Source organism: Callospermophilus lateralis, chromosome 13, assembly GCF_048772815.1.
Source record: "Callospermophilus lateralis isolate mCalLat2 chromosome 13, mCalLat2.hap1, whole genome shotgun sequence".
Classification (NCBI taxonomy): Eukaryota; Metazoa; Chordata; class Mammalia; order Rodentia; family Sciuridae; genus Callospermophilus; species Callospermophilus lateralis.
In genome coordinates, this window is record NC_135317.1 from 68,843,275 (window position 1) to 68,860,098 (window position 16,824).

General features: G+C 42.5%; 1 protein-coding gene across 1 annotated transcript in view; it reads left to right on the top strand.

The window, feature by feature from the left end:
* Positions 1 to 1,383: 1,383 nt before the first annotated feature.
* Ptpn14 (protein tyrosine phosphatase non-receptor type 14) overlaps positions 1,384 to 16,824 on the top strand; it is a 174,697-nt gene continuing 159,256 nt past the window's right edge. The window contains exon 1 of the mRNA XM_076832419.1: positions 1,384 to 1,985. The gene's annotated coding sequence lies outside the window, so the exon portion shown is untranslated. The remainder of the gene's footprint in view (positions 1,986 to 16,824) is intronic.

Genomic DNA, 16,824 nt, shown 5'->3' on the forward strand with positions numbered 1-16,824 from the left:
CTCATCTGGAAAATGGGGCTAAAGATGGAGGATCAAATAAAGTGCTTTTCCATTCTTCTGTGATACAGTATGTTATTCACTAATGTTTTTTTTATGAAAATTAGCAACTATAGACAGCGATTTCCTTGAAAGTTTGAGAAACTGACCTTATTTCCTTTTACCCTTTTCCTTCCATCATTTTTATGGCCCCTCTATTCTTCTCGACTTCTTTAAAATTCTGGACATTGGCCAATGGTCAGAGAAGTCGAGGTCATTACAGATTTACACATGGTGGGTACAAGAAGGCTTTGCCTTTTGGTTCCCAGTTCTCTTTCCCAAAAGGCCTGGAATTGTAGGAGTTGTTGGAAAGTAATTTGATACAGTATCTTCTGTGACAAGGACTTCAAGGTCCTTGAAAAGTTGAAAAGGACTGGGCTTGAGTCCTGGTGAGATAACAGCTGCCCAGACATGTTTGGAGCAATGCAAAGGACCACAGAAATGTAGGCAACCCCTTTAACTTTATAATTACAGAAACCAAGGATCTCGGGGGTTGGGATACTCCTCAGTTATCCGTCACAAGTTGGGCAGGGCCTAAACCTAGGTTCCCTGCCTGGCTCGGTGCTTTTTCCATCATACCAGCTGCGCCTCATTAACTCCACCTCCGAAAGTGCTAAGGAAGTTCCCTCCCAGTGCCTACCCGGGCAGGGTGGGGCGATTCTGTGGCATGGAACAAACCGGGAAAACGACATATTCCAACTTTCAGCACAGTCTGCTTTGGCCATTACGGGGGTGGAGGGAAAGATAGAAGAAAGACACAATCACACTACCCAGAGGTTTCAGTTTTTTTTTTAGGAGCGATCTCTGGGACTGCCTGCTCAGTGAGGCCACCTAAATTTCTCCAGGACTGCCTTCCCCTGTGCTGTGGCTGCATGGGTGCATCCTGCCTGGAGGATCTCCCAAAATAAGTTGGACTGTCGTTGCTCTGGGTCTGAGTGGGCTAGTTCTTACCACCTTCCCGCTCTTGCTGTCTACGAAATCTAGGTGGGATCTTCCTGTCTTTACCGCTTTCCCTCATATCGCCGGAACAGCGCAGAGTTGGGCTGACCACGGTCTCCTTGCCTTCTCCCCTCCCACGTCTCTTACTCCGTGGAGTCTCATCTGTCTTCAGTCCCCACCTTTGGAAACATTTTCCAAAGCTACCCCATCAAAAGTAAGCAACTTCTCCCGGGCCTGCAGAAAGAACTCCTGCAGCCCGGCATTCCTCGGATTCCAGCGCTGTGACGTCCCCAAGGACAGCGCGCCTCCAGCTCCGGAGCTTGGGCTCCACGTTTCAGCGCTTCCCCGCCGCGCGCCCGCGCCCCCGACGCGCGTCCTCGCCGTCCGCATTCCTCTCCGCCCCGGCCACGCGCCTCGCGCTCCCTCCGCCTCCCGGCCCCCAGCGCCGCTGAGCCCGGCCCGGGGGTGGGGGAGCCACGGCCGCCGGCGCCTGCTCGGTCCCCTCCCACTCGCACGGCCCCTTCCTCCCTCCTCTCCCGGCTGCTTGCATTTCCTGCCGCTCTGGCTCTCCCGGCCCCTCAAAGTTCTTCCCAACTTTTTCTCGGCCGAGCGGGCGTAGTATCGGGGGCAGGTTGCTGCGCTCCTCCGGTCTCAGCTGCCTCCTCTCCTGGGCAGGTCCTCTGGGAGCAGCACACACAAAGTGGCCGCTGGCGGTCCTTCCCCTCCCACCTCACCCATCCTCCCTGGCCTCCTGGTCCCGGTCCCCTCGGGCGGGACAGCCCGGGTACTCAGGTTCTTCTCCCTTTCCCCTTCGCCGGTGCGCCCCTGAGCCGACTCTCGCGTCCGGACCTCAGCGGAAACCTCCCTCCCCTTTCGCCTCCTGCGGCTGCTTCCCTTCTCCCCTCCTCCGCCAGCCACTGGAAGCAATTCCGTGGGGAATTGGGGCTCCGTCGCCGCGGAGGACAGCCTTTCCGCGCGGGACTCCGGGCACCACGGGGTCATGTAAGCAGGTAAGCCCGACCCGAGGCGGGGAAATCGGGCCGAGGTCGCGGGTAGCCTTGGTGCTCCGGGCGCCTTGCAGATGACTTGGGCAAACGCTGGCAACACCAACTTGAGATTGGCGGTCTCCGACGCCTGGCAGGCAGGGCAGCGGGGGCGCAGGGTGGCCGGGCCGCGCGTTTTCTTTCCCGGTGGGAGCTGCGGGCCACGGGGCGCACCGCTTATTTGGGAAGTGAGCTGGAAGGTAAGGGAAGTCTGCAGAGTTTGTGGCGAAACCCAACTCCCTCGCCCCCTCCTCTCAGATCCCGTCTGCATTTTGGGGACGTGAGAGGGCCGGCCAAGGGCTGCCAGAGATAGCTAGACCGTGGGGCCAGGAGGATGAGAGACAAACGACGCTGCTGTCGCCCACGCGGGGAATGCAGTTCCCCGACTCCGCTTCTGGTCCCCGCATAGGATAGGATTTGGAAGGGAGAGGAGTTTTCATGCCATTCCACTAGGCCCCAGCCGTGCCACCGAACTCCCGGGTGTCTTGGCTCCTACTTGGGTGGTCGGGCAGGCTCATAGGGAAAAACCTGTGGCCACGTACTTTCAGACCAGATCTGACTTCCAAAATTCTGCGTATTAACAACCCCCTCTCCCACGTGACTCTTAAACCTAGGTTTTGAATACTTGTGGGTTTTCTACCTTTTCTTCTGGAGAAAGCAATGTCCTTACCTCCCTTTCCCTCACACTTCCTTGAGTTCCTGTCACCCCCACCCCCATACCCACCTACAATTTAAGGAGATTGTAGGTTTTCAACTCCAGCCTGTTGAGGGACTGGCTGTTTGGGATTCCCAGCGAAGGTGAGGAATCTCTAGACCGCAGGTCTAGCGTGTATGCTTATGGAGTTTCCATCAGTGTGTTAATTTGTGAAATGGATTAGTTCAGTTCAGTCATTCATTCAACAACCCGAGTATCAGAGCTTCTACTCTGCTAGAACAAGATCACAGTGCAGGAGTCTGCAGCCCTGAAGGCTGATCGAGAACTACTGTGTGGTGGCAGAGGGGTTCTGGGGAAGGCTTGGCCCTGGGGCTGAAGAGGTCCTCTCTTGGTGGAGCGTTTAGCAGCGAAGACTCCTGGTAGAGGAAACAGTTAATGAGAAGTGAACCCAAAGAGAACAGAAAAGTCATTTCTAGCTGTCTGGGACCCAAGGAAGATTTATGGGTGGGTTGGGGCAATGTTGCTGGCATAGCAGTCTCTCCTCCTTTCCTTATACTAGAAATTAAACTAGAAGCGTTACATACTTATGGGAACTACTGGTAGCTTTCAGAGGAGCAAACATTCCTCTTTGGAAATGCCTCTGTACCTGATGCATTTCTACCACCAGCAGCTGTCCTCATTTTAATTGACATTAATTGACCCATGTCTGGTTCATTAAAATGATATTGATTCCTTTTAAAGAGACACCTGACAGCAATAGGTGATGACAACACAGCAGTGCTACAGATCTTGTATTAAAAGTTACCTTATTATTTGGTGATGTGGTTAACAGCTTGAGCTATAGAAATGACAACTTTCACAGCTGGAGCTGAATGATGTCCTGTTGCCTAATCTGAATGGATGGTCATGATGTGCAGAATTAGTACACTTATGTGATGCTGTTCATTGTAGTATTCTCTACTTTAAAAACTCAACTTTATTGTGTTACCAGAGGGGTGAGGACTACCATTGCTTTCTCTGAAACTTAAGACTGAACTCTTCCTGCAGGTTGTTGTAGCCTCACGGACCCAGAATTCAGCACATCCTGCCTAGAAAATTTCCTTATAGCATAATAGCATTTTGTACAGGCTTGTCTTTCTGCAGTGCCTCTTCACTTGGGTTGAAGTGGTGTTGTAGTAGTATTCATAGTGGCTGAGTCTTGGCTGAGGTGGCAGACGTCTAGCTTTCAGCAACCTCAAAGAGTACATCAGAGTGGGAAGAGCACACTAGCTTCCTACAACTTCACATGTTTATCCAGGCCCTCTACCAGCACCTTGTCTTATCTCAAGAACAGCCCCCTTGTTGGATTTCCTGAAGGTGTAACACCTGTGTGAGAGAAGTGGCTAAGGAGAAGCCCTTTCAGCTAATCCAAGATCACCACCCAGGTTCCATTATTATGAACGTAATTGTTATTAACACTAGTTATTCAGATTTGTACAAACTATGTTGCATGCACAACTACAATAGCAAGAACAGTTGGGGAAGACTATTTTGATATGGAAAAACCATAAATAATTCAGAGGAAAATCAGAATTTTTAGAAGATTTCTTGCTTGCCCTGAATGGATGGGACAAGATTTAAGAACCGTGAAGTTTTTTTTTTTTTTTTCTTCATTGTCTGCTTTCTGGCTTAAGTTTGCTCCAGGGATGCAAGTATCAACCCTTTGATTACACATGATAGCTTACCTGAGTTCCATATTCTTGTCCTTTTGAATAAGAATTTGATCAAATCCCTGCATTTGAACTTTATTAAATGGTCACCAAATGCTGTATTTAAAAAAAAATTCATTCTCGGCCTCAGAACACTGCTATGCACTTTGTTAGATATAAGACAGGGAAGAGGATGAAACACTTAATTAGCCAATTAAGGAATGAGGGAAAACAAACACAAAAGCTTTGGTAGGGAGGAAGTTAATGTCTAAAACTTTCTGATTGCCCCCTTACTGATTTAAATTACTTTTCCTGTCTCCCCAGGAGGCTTTGTTGAGTTGTCCCAGGGGTGTGTCTGGCAAAATCTGCACCCCTTTCCAGGCTATCGGTGTACTGGAGCGGTGATCCAGATTTGGGAGTTTGCTATAGAGCCAGGTTTGAATTCCAGCTCTGCCACATTCTAGCTATGTGATGTTGGGCAGACTTAATCTTTCTGATATTCAGTTTCTTCACATGCAAGACAGAGCCAGTAGTATTTAGCTTGCCATGATATTTATGGAGAATTCAGTGTAATGCTATATAACATAGCACCTCAGACAGACTAGGTCAAGGATGGCTATTTATATGTTCAAGGAGTTGTATGTGGCCATGAATGTGTTCTTTGTTTGTTATTCAGCAGCCTGAATCCACATGCGTGCCAACATACACATAAAGCTTTGTCTTTGACTTTTTTTTTTTTTTTCCCAGTCTATTGGCTCAAAGCAAACACATTGGCTGGCAGCTGCCATGTGGTCCCTCACACTAGAGGAGGTTGAGTGCTACACCACCAGGCAGTAAAAGTTTAGGGAGCGAGAGCTACTTAGAGAGAAAGGGCAGAGAAAAAGATTCTTTTTCCCTGTATACCCCTTACTATAACAAAGGTCCAATGTATTATGCAAGGGTCTTTGCATCTCTAATGTTGAAATCCAGTTAATTACAGAATGCTAGAATAACTGCCTGCCTTTAGCAGGAGTGCAAAAGCCAGCCAGTTTTCACAAAGGAGTTTCTTGGCAGCCTCAATTTCCTTCTTTGAAGCCTGAATACAGAGTCAACTATAACACCTAGTGTAATGCCAGCTGCACAGGTCATTTGAATTTTGTTGTCTTTTATCTGAGAAGCCTAAAGTATTTGACAAACATTAACTCACTGATCTTCGTATCAATTTCCCAGCAGGAGGGAGTTTTAGAAGAAAGGAACTACTCACACTGGGAGTAGGGCAGGTGTGCAGTCTGTTTTCTTGAAGCAGAATGTATTGTTATGGCAAATAATTGGTTAAATCTCTCACATTCCAGGAGGTCATGTGTAGGTACCCTACCCCTTGGAGAGATCAGGAGGAGAAAGCTTAGAAAAATGCAAGTCTGACTAGGATTTTTGGTCAGTAGTACTTTTACCATACCTTGCATTCACTGATTTTAAAAATACATTATCTTGGAATTATTTATGAATCTGAATTAAAGGATATGATGATGCAGTGGTTATAGATGAAAGGCTTAACGTAGCTGAGGAGATAAAAGGTAAGTAGATTTTTGTGCCATAGAGTGGTTATGGGTCTAAGTTGGATTATCAATGGCATATTAACATTGCTTCATTTCCTTTCGATTTTTCCTGTTGGTTGGGTGTTTCTTGCATCAAACATTTGTATGATTTGCTTCATGGTGATTGCTATGAGAGAGAACGTACCATGGTCATTGAGCCTTACAGGTAAAATTTGATCTCAGGGTGATTTTTCTTAGTTTCTTAGATCAGTGTTATGTGTATAATTTGATCTGAAGATGATTTAGCGTAGTTCCTTAGGCGGCTAAATTAGGCCCAGGTCAAGGGTTGCATCCTGAGCCTGGCCAATCAGCTTGACTCAGAGGACTGTTGCACATCCAGAGATCCTGTAACTCTATCTGGACAGCCCATAAATGCTCCATATTGGTCAATAGGGAGGAGTCTGGAGAAAATGAGAAAGAGATCCATTGCTTGTGTAGCCGCCTCTGAGTAGTAGAATATCCTCTTCATGTTTGGAATGTCTTGAGATTTTACTGTTGAGAAATAATCCTAAATTAGGAAGCCATTCTATTGGCCACTGATTTGCTCTTCTTTGCCTTACAGTGTTTTTAGCTCAGAGAGAAACTACTCATTGTGAAAAATTAGCACAAGTTCCTAGTACTTATGCAGGTGTGAACAGTATACTTATACATACTCAATTTTCTGTTTGGGAAATTCATCTCTTACCCCCCCCCTCCTTTTTTAAATTTCTTAAGTGATTGGGGCATTAACTGAGGTATTAGATCTCAAACTCTAGAGGGCATCAGAGTCACCTGAAGGACTTATTAAAAACACAGCTTGCTGCTCCCCACACCAGCCTTACGTTCTGATTTAGTAGCTTTGGGGTGGGTCTGAGCAAGGACCTTCCAACCCATGCTAATGTTCTCCTTTCTGATTAACTGTACTTTGAGAAAAACTGAGCTAAGAAATCTCGGTTGGGTCCACCCACCCTTTTTTGCTCAGGCTCTGTGTGGTGGTCATTGAACTTTTCTACTATATTGGTTTAAATGATTTTGTCTGCTTGCTTCAGAGCTGCAGAGAGGCTGGATACTACTTGATGGCCACTTGTCCCCGGCCAGAATATGAATTCGATGTATCTATTTTAGTGGGTTTTCTTGGCTGTTGTCTAATCCAAACTCTCCACTTGCAGTTTGGTTTATCTGGTGCTAATATCCTCTGAGTATTTGATATATGTGCCAAATTTACCCCTCTTTCATTGAGCTCTCCAGTTTCTTGCTATAAAATTTACTACTTGTGTATTCCTGTCTTGGTGATATCACCTTATGTTGAGTTAGCTGCTTGAGGTGGGCTCCTGGACTTCTCTTTTTTAGCACCCTCAACCCCTTTTCTTAACCCTCCCCTAACAAATCCCAGCAATTATTAGGTCCTTTGAGTCTGACTCTAAAATATTCTCAATTTGCTTCCTTCCCTCCCTCTCCACTGTCCCTTAGAATTTTTTCCAAGAGCATTAAAGGCTGTCTTTCATATAGTCTTTTTTTTTTTTTTTTTTGGTACCAGGGGTGCTTAACCTCTTAGCCACATTCCCAGCCTTTTATATTTTTTTTTTTTGTTGTTTTTGAAACAGGGTCTCACTAAATTGTTGAGGACCTAAGTTGTTGAGGCTGGCTTTGACCCTCCTCTTCAGCCTCTCAAGCTGTTGAGATTACAGGCATGTGCCGTGGCACCTGGCTTGTCTTTCTATATTCTTTGTCTACTTAGTTACTGCTGTAAAAAGGTTTTTTTTTTTTAAAAGCACAAATTAAAAAAAAAAAATCTGTGTTTTCTTAAATGCCATTTAAATTCTTTTGCTTCTTATTCCCTTTAACTTAAGGCTTCTGGCTGGGAATGTGGCTCAGTGGTAGAGCACATGCCTTGCATGTGCAAGGCCCTTGGTTTGATCCCCAGCGTTGGGGTGGAGGGAGCTTCCTTTATCCCTCCTTTCTCTTCCCAACTGCTTCTCTTTCCTTCTATCCATTCCAGTGCCTCTAATTTTGGTAGCATTAATTTCCTTTTTTTTAAAATTAATTTTTATTGTAGGTTGTTCAAAACATTACATAGTTCTTGATATATCATATTTCACACTTTGATTCAAGTGGGATATGAACTCCCATTTTTACCCCCTATACAGATTGCAGAATCACATCAGTTGCACAACCATTGATTTACATATCCTCTCCCCCAGCTACCTGCTGAGCCCCCTCCATGCTGGACGAGCCACTCCTCCCTACTACCGGCTAGCATTCCTTTCTTTTTTCTTTGAACTTACCCACATTGGCAGATTCACCATATTTACCCTTGTTCACTTCTTGGTCTCCTCTTCTGAGTTATAAGTTTCTCTGGGTAAGGATCTCATTCTGTTCCAAGTCAGAATCTCTATCCTATGTGCAGTTGATAGCAGTAACCATGGTGATGCCCTTATTATTGTCATTTTGTAGATAACAAAATGGAATCAGTTTTTTAAAAACATGTATTTTTAGAATCAGTGTATGAGGGCCTTTCTGAAATGCAGACCTGAGGGTTTGACAGCTGAGCCTGGTTTAGAATTTATTATTTATTCTCTAATGAATAGTTACTGGGCTGTGGGAAAATGGCATCTTGTTAATGATGTACATGATTAAAAAAAAATTAAACAGAGGGCTGGGGATGTGGCTCAGTGGTGGAGCACTTGTGTAGCATGTGCAAGACTCTGTATTTCATCATAGCACTGCCAAAACAACACAGAAACCTCAGAAACCAGGGCTATTTATTATATACATTTGTTCATTTGAGAAAAAAATCACACTTCTAAGATGTTGTCTGAAGTTACTAATAATATGGTTCTTATTGTCATTTCACTTTACTTGGATACTTCAAAAACATGACCATTTTTTTTTTTCTCATTTTCAAATCCAGGCAACCTTGAAGATCAAGGGACTGACTGTAAATGTCACAAAAAGTTAGGAAGTAGGAATGTTTGTGATCAAGGCCTAAAACTAATGTTTTTGCAGGTTTAGATGTAGTGATTAGAATATGCTGAATTCATTTCTATGCATTTTTCTTCAGAACCTCATGTAGAAGAGGAAAAGGCAGAATCTCTCATTAATCCACCAGTAAGTCACTCAGTTTTGAAGTGAGAGGGAGACAGGCTCCTTGACACTGTTGTCAAGGCGGATTTGCCAGCCTGCCCATGGCCAGGGAGGCCTGTTCTACTTACAGAATGGTAATAAGCAGCAATGATATCATTGATGTTTCCCTAGATCTCTAGATTGACTCTTGCCATGATTTAGTTCTGAAGTAGAAGGGATTAAGGCAGATTTCATGGTTATGAAAGTGAATTTGTCATGAATTACATATATACTTCAGCTGGATATTTAAGGTTTTCCATGCATAATCCCCAAAGGGACCTGCAGTTTCTTCATGTTGATGTCCCATTGCCGCCATGGTTCTGCTTAGCTGTAGTAACTCCTGAGCTGGCCCTGGGCTTTCCACCTGGGTCAAGCTGTTCTCTTGTGCAGGTACCCTAACACTCTCCCAGGGCCCATCTCAAACAATGCTTTCTTGGGCAGCCTTCCCCTCTCTCCCTCCAAGGTCAGGCCTTCCTCCTGCCATTTTGCTCTTGGTATTTACCACCTGTGTTTTGTGGCCTGGTTCACCTGCTTCAGCCCCCTCATTAACCTGTGGCCTTCTGCTTCCCTCCTCTAGATTGTGGCTTCTTGCCTGCTGATGGCCCCTGTGGCTTCTTCACATGAAAATGCCTACCCCTTGCCTTTGGGTGATGAATCCTTCTGGGAGACAGCTGTCCAGCACCACACTGTCTAAGCTGTCCCTATCCTATAGCTGGGCCAGTCTGTCTTCTACACTATAGCATCATTCTCAGACATGCCTGATATTTCCACTCTCTCATTTACAAGCTCACTTGCTACTTTATGTTGTTAAGGGATATGTCTATATGCAGTAAAGGTTTAAAGAAATGCCCGAAGGATGAACTCTAAAAACGGTACAGGGGCTCCTGGAGGCGAGGACAGAGATGTGCTGTTGTATTCGTGGTATTCTTCCTTACATCTAAAATTTTTTGTTGATGTTGGGTACTAGGGATTGAACTCGGGGGCACTCGACTACTGAGCCACATCCCCAGCTCCAATTTTGTATTTTATTTAGAGACAGGGTCTTATTGAGTTGCTAAGTGCCTCGCTTTTGCCGAGGCTGGCTTTGAACTTTCAGTCCTCCTGTCTCAGGCTCCCTAGCTGGTGGGATTACAGGCGTGCACCACTATGCCCAGCTTCCCTTACATCTAAAAGATTTCAGTTTTAAAACACATGCATTGCCTATTGGTTAAGGGCCCACTCCCTAGCAGAACATTCAAGACTCTGCACAGTTCTTGATCCCAACTGTTTCCTAGCTTGGACCTCTACCCTGAGCTTCCCTTGGCCTCCTGTCATTGTCCTCTGAACATTTCTCATAGTTGAAACCTTGTTGCTTTGATTTGGGATATTATTGTTACTTCTTCCATGAATTCCTTTTCATATCTGGTCACATAATAGCCTCCTACCCATTCTTTAATTTCTGCTGTGATTTTTATATCTTTTTGGGTGTTTTTTATCTAACATTCCCTTTTTTCTTGGAGAATTCACTGTCACCTTATCTGCCTATCCTCTGGTACTTTACACACCCTTTATACTAAGATATGTGTTAGTGTATTATAATTGCTTGTTTATCTGTCTCCCCAAGGTTGTGAGCTCTTGGAGGACATATTTATAATTTACTTATCCTTGGGTTCTTGGCATCTGATGCAGAGATGTTCAGTAAATGTTTGGGAAATTGATGAGTAGTAGATGCAAGATAAATGTTTATAATTGAAATGTTTTTTTTTTAAAGAGTGTCCAAAAAAAAAAAAAAAAAAAGAAAAAAGAAAATTGAGGCTTAATAGCTGATTTTTTTTTTTTTTTGACACTACAGATTGAACTCAGGGGCGCTCAGCCATTGAGCCACATCCCCAGCCCTATTTTGTATTTTATTTAGAGACGGGGTCTCACCAAGTTGCTTAGTGCCTTGCCATTGCTGAGGCTGGCTTTGAACTCACTATCCTCCTGCCTCAGTCTCTTGAGCCGCTGGTTTTACAGGTGTGGGCCGCTGTGCCTGGCAATAGCTGACATTGTGATGATAAATTCAGTGAATTTACAGATGGATTTCCTGATTCAAACTATGGTTTGCTTAGAATCTATTTTTCTACTTTTCCCATTTATTTTATTATTGTTATTTTACTTAAATAGCCATTCATGCTCCCCCTCCTCTTTTTCTCCTCTATCATATGGATTGTGTTTCTGGTTTCTGTGGATTTCTTCATTGTGTGTGTGTGTGTATGTGTGTCCTTCTGTCTCTGTGTGTATCCATCTGTCTGTCTCTGTGTGTGTCCATCTGTCTGTCGGTCCGTTCATCTGTCTTTGTCTCTCCTATGGAAGTACAGCCTGGCTGTGAACTGGTACTACTTACTGCAGCAATGAATTCTGCCATCAGCCCTACTTGCTCTGGGACAGAAAAGCGACACATCCATTTGGAGGAGAGGCTGCAGAGTTTATTTCTGTGGCAGACGTGTCCCACTGCGGAACTATAATAACCATAATGAAGGAGGATTATGCCATATTAGGTTTATGAAGGGTGCACCAGTCTGTTACCAGGGTCAGTGGTGACATCTCAAGCCAGCAATTAGGTTTCATTTAAGACTCCAGGAGGCAATTAGCATCCCCTTCTGCCAAGGGAAACCTGGGATCTCTGCAGCATATTCTTTATCATTGGACATAGTGTCAAATGTGCTTCAGATGATGAAGTTACACATTTTTAAAGTTATAAGCATGTCTCCAAATGATCATTTGAAAAACAGCATTGACTTTAAACACCCTGGGTTCAAATCTGTGGGTTATACTAATGAGCGTTTTGGATGCATTGTGTTTTTAAAGTCAATTCGTGTTTAAAAGGTTATATAAATTATTTTATTCATAGGTAAGGAATCTGATATGGAATATTATATCATTATGTGATTTATGGGGGGAAAAATGTGACTGATGTGAAATGAATCAGGACTCCAAAATAATGAAATGACACCTACTGATCTTAATTATATTCTTTAGAAAATTATTGTTTTACTTAAGAGGCATCTAAAAATAAAGGCTGGAAAGGATGATTTGTGCTGTGCTTCTGTTGAGCAGCTGTCTGGTTGTTTTCAAAATGAGGCTTATTTTCTGCATGCCAGGTTAGGTATAAATGTGTACTTTGTGTCACTTCATCCTTATGAATGTGTTTAGGATTTTTAGCTCTGCTTGCAAATATGAAGTGATATTTGGTTAAGTTATTCAAACAAATTTCTTTGGCTTCTCTACTCCTCCCTATTACCTCTTTCACTTCCTCCCTCTCTTTCTTCCTTCATTTGGTATAAATTATCTCCATTTGGAAGATTTGATAGATTAACTAGCATATGCATATTCAAAATCAGTGTCTCTTCAGGTATGACAAAAGGGAGCAACGCACAGAGCAGAGCATCAGGCCCAGCCAGGACGTGATGCAGAGTTCAGGGTAGGAGGTCCCTTTTCACAGGATAATTAGGCTAGTGGCCTACTGTTTGGTTCTTGGTTCGCATTATTATTATTTTTTCCTCATTTGTAGATTGATAAAAACTATAGTAGTCAGGCTAGGGCTGGGGCTCAGCGGTCGTGTACTTGCCTTGCCTGGCGTGTGTGAGGCACTGGGTTCTATTCTCAGCACCGCATATAAATAAATAAAAGTCTATCAACAATTAAAAAAATATTAAAAAAAAACTATAGTAATAACCAAGCACAGCACTTTGAACTGTGTGTACATTAGTGCATTAAAGACTCTGAGAAGCCCCGCAGGCAACGAAAGTATTCCAGAGCTAGATTGGTCTTTTTTAAAAAAATTATTTTATGGAACACTTGTAATCTTAAAGGAACACTAATATGACAAGGAATACTTTCCTAGAGAAATGTTTGTTTAGAAGGTGCCTGGGGGGCTGGGGATATAGCTCAGTTGGTAGAGAGCTTGCCTCACATGCATAAGGCCCTGGGTTCAATCCCCAGCACCACACACACACACACATACACATACACACACACACACACACAGCGCCTGGGATAGAAAAGGCACATTTGTTGTTTTTTTGTTTTTAATTTTTTAAATTTGTTCTAATTAGTTACACATGACAGAGTACATTGAAGCACATTGATACACATAAACGGGGTGTTAATTTCTTATTTCTCTGATTGTCCATGTTGTAGAATCACATTGGTCATGCAGTCATATAAGTACATAAGGTAATAGTATCTTTTTCATTCTACTATCCTTAACTCAACATCTTAGTATAATGACTTGGATGGTTAAACATTTCAGCTCTTGATTAGCAGACCGGAATTAGCTTTAATTTAAAAAAAATTAACTGGACTTTTTAGAATATAGTATAAGAGCAATTCTAAAGTAAACTATGAGGAATTTATTCACAAAATTAACTTTTAGGGGAAGTTTAAAGGACAGTAAACATTTGGTTTAATTTTTACTTATTTATAATACAGTGAAATGTAAGGTTCAGATTAAATATGTGGCATTATAGGAGACTCATCCTTCAATATATTCAGTAGTTTATTTTACGGATGCCAGAAAATGAGGGTAATATATGTACTATTAAATAAATCTTGGTTCTGCCTGTTCTGGCCATGAGCTTTTCTCTTCCTCCTTAATTAAAATACTGCAGAGAAAAAAAGCAGGCAGGTTTGGGGGGACTTCAGAAATGTCATTGCAGTTGTTTTATTAACAGCTGCCTCTGTTTAAATTGTTTGTGTGATCAGGCTTTCACAAAGCTATTGTGAATAAAGTATGATCAAGTGCATTTGCCCCTTCCTCTCCTCTTTCCTTCCTCCTCCTCTTTCCTTTCATCCATCCATCAGTTTAGTGAATGCACTTTGATGTTTTGAAGGTGGCAGTGTTTTCCCATGGTCGTGATCTTTAAAAGAATAAGCAATTTGTAACATAGCCATTAGCACCATGTGGTGTCCATTCAGTACTTGAAATGTAACTAGTTTGAGTTCAAGTGTTGCTGTCAGGACTTTGAAGAGTTAGTACAAAAAGAAAAATGTAAAATATCTCATGGTTTTTAAAATTGATGACATTGAAATGCTAATATTTTGGACATACAGAGTTAAATTTATTATCAAAATTAGTTTTACCAGGGTTGATTTGCTTTTTATATGTGACTACAAGAAAATAAAAATTTCTCTACATGGCTTGCATTTATGGGTTCATGTTATATTTCTTTTGTATTGTTTTAGATGGTTATCAAACTACTCCTAGGAGCCCCACTTCTTTAGTGATGCTTCCGAGGACTGGGGAAAGAATGGTTAGAGGCAGAAACTGGAAATAACTGTTGGTGATGGTAAGAAGCAAGCCCGATGACACCTGAGACAACCAACAGAGAGAGACTAATATTAGCCTACATTTTTTTAGTGCTTGCCATGTGCAAACACTTTGTCTAGCACTTTAAGTGGATTATCTTCCTTGATCTTTACATCAACCCCTGTGAAGTTAATGGCCTGTTTTAGAGCACTGTCATTGGCCCTTTTTTTTAGAGTTGAGAGAGCTAGGGCTTAGAAAGGCTAAGTAGCTTGCACAAGATCCAACAACTAGTAAATAAATACCAGTTTACTCTGCAACTTCGCTGATACGCAAGTACTGGTAAATGATGAGCTGAGTGTGAAACCTGGGCACAAATCCAGAGCTTGTGCTTGTCACCACTCTGCATTACCACCTCTAAAAGCAGAAGAGGGAGCACTGCCATCCTAGCCTTTTCCTCATTCAGTGCCCACCAATGTGCTCATTCTTCTCCACAGTAATGAACCAGCACCTTCCAATTACAGAAGATGCTACAACAATTGATGTTCCTAAGAATGACCTTACGCTATCAAGAAATGATAAAATTATGTCTACTAACCCCATCTTTTCTTAATTAGGAAGTTATTTAACAGAAATTGTCTTTAAAACTTGAAACGTACTTTTTTTTTGGTACTAGAGATTGAACTCCGGGGCACTCGACTACTGAACAACACCCCCAGCCCTATTTTGTATTTTATTTAGAGACAGGGTGTCACTTAATTGCTTAGCGCCTTACTTTTTGCTGAGGCTGGCTTTTGAACTCAAGAACCTCCTGCCTCAGCCTTCGAAGCTGCTGGGATTATAGGTATGCACCACTGTGCCCAGCTGAAATGTACTTAAGATACTTTTTTTAAAACTGAGAGATGTTGCTGTACTTCATAGCAAGTACAGATTTTGTAAATACAAGCATTATTCCTTAATGTAACAGTTTTTTTTTTTTAAAAAAAAGGGTAGAAAGTACCCACAAATCTCTTCCAAGCTACTTTATTTTTCAATTTTTTAAATTTATATATGATAGTGGAATGCATTACAATTCTTATTATATATATAGAGCACAATTTTTCGTATCTCTGGTTGTATACGAAGTATATTCACACTAGTTCGTGTCTTCATACATGTACTTTGGATATGTGCATCACATTCCACCATCATTTCTAACCCCATGCCCCTTCCCTTCCCCTCCCATCCCTCTGCCCTATCTAGAGTTTGTCTGTTTGTCCCATGCTCCCCCTCCCTACCCCACTATGAATCAGCCTCCTTATATCAGAGGAAACATTTTGCATTTGGTTTTTTGGGATTGGCTAACTTCACTTAGCATTATCTTCTCTAACTCCATCCATTTACTTGCAACTGCCATGATTTTTTTTCTCTTTTATTGCTGAGTAATATTCCATTGTATGTATATGCCACATTTTTTTTTTTTATCCATTCATCTACTGAAGGGCATCTAGGTTGGTTCCACAGTTTAGCTATTGTGAATTGTGCTGCTATAAACATTGATGTGGCTGTGTCCCTGTAGTATGCTGTTTTTAAGTCCTTTGGGTATAGACTGAGGAGAGGGACAGTTGGATCAAATGGTAGCTCCATTCTCAATTTCCCAAGAAATCTCCATACTGCTTTCCATGTTGGCTGTACCAATTTGCAGTCCCACCAGCAGTGTATGAGTGTACATTTTCCCCCACATCCTCAATCAAAACTTATTGTTGTTTGCCTTCATAATAGCTGCCATTCTGACAGGAGTGAGATGAAATCTTAGAGTAGTTTTGATACACATTTCTCTAATTGCTAGTGATGATGAACATTTTTTTTTCATATATTTGTTGATTGATTGTATATCATCTTCTGAGAAGTGTTTGTTCAGAGCAATAGTAACAAAACAGCATGGTATTGGCACCAAACAGACTGGTAGACCAATATAGAGGACCAGAGACTAACCCACAAAATTACAATTATCTTCTATTAAACAAAGGTGCCAAACATGCATTGGAGAAAAGATAGCCTCTTCAACAAATGGTGCTAGGAAAACTGGAAATCCATATGCAACAAAATGAAATCAAACCGCTATCTCTCACCATGCACAAAACTCAACTCAAAGTAGATCAAGGACCTAGGAATAAAACTAGAGATTCTGTGTCTAGTAGAAGAAAAAGTAGGCCCTAATCTCCATCATGTGTGATTAGGCCCCAACTTCCCTTTTTTTTTTTTTTAAAGAGAGAGTGGGGGGGGGGAGAGAGAGAGAGAGAGAGAGAAAGAGAGAGAGAGAGAATTTTTAATATTTATTTTTTTTTTTAGTTTTTCGGCGGACACAACATCTTTGTTTGTATGTGGTGCTGAGGTTCGAACCCGGGCCGCACACATGCCAGGCGAGCGCGCTACCGCTTGAGCCACATCCCCAGCCCCCCAACTTCCTTAATAAGACTCTTTTGGCACAAGAATGAAAATCAAGAATCAATAAATGGGATGGGCTCAAACTAAAAAGTTT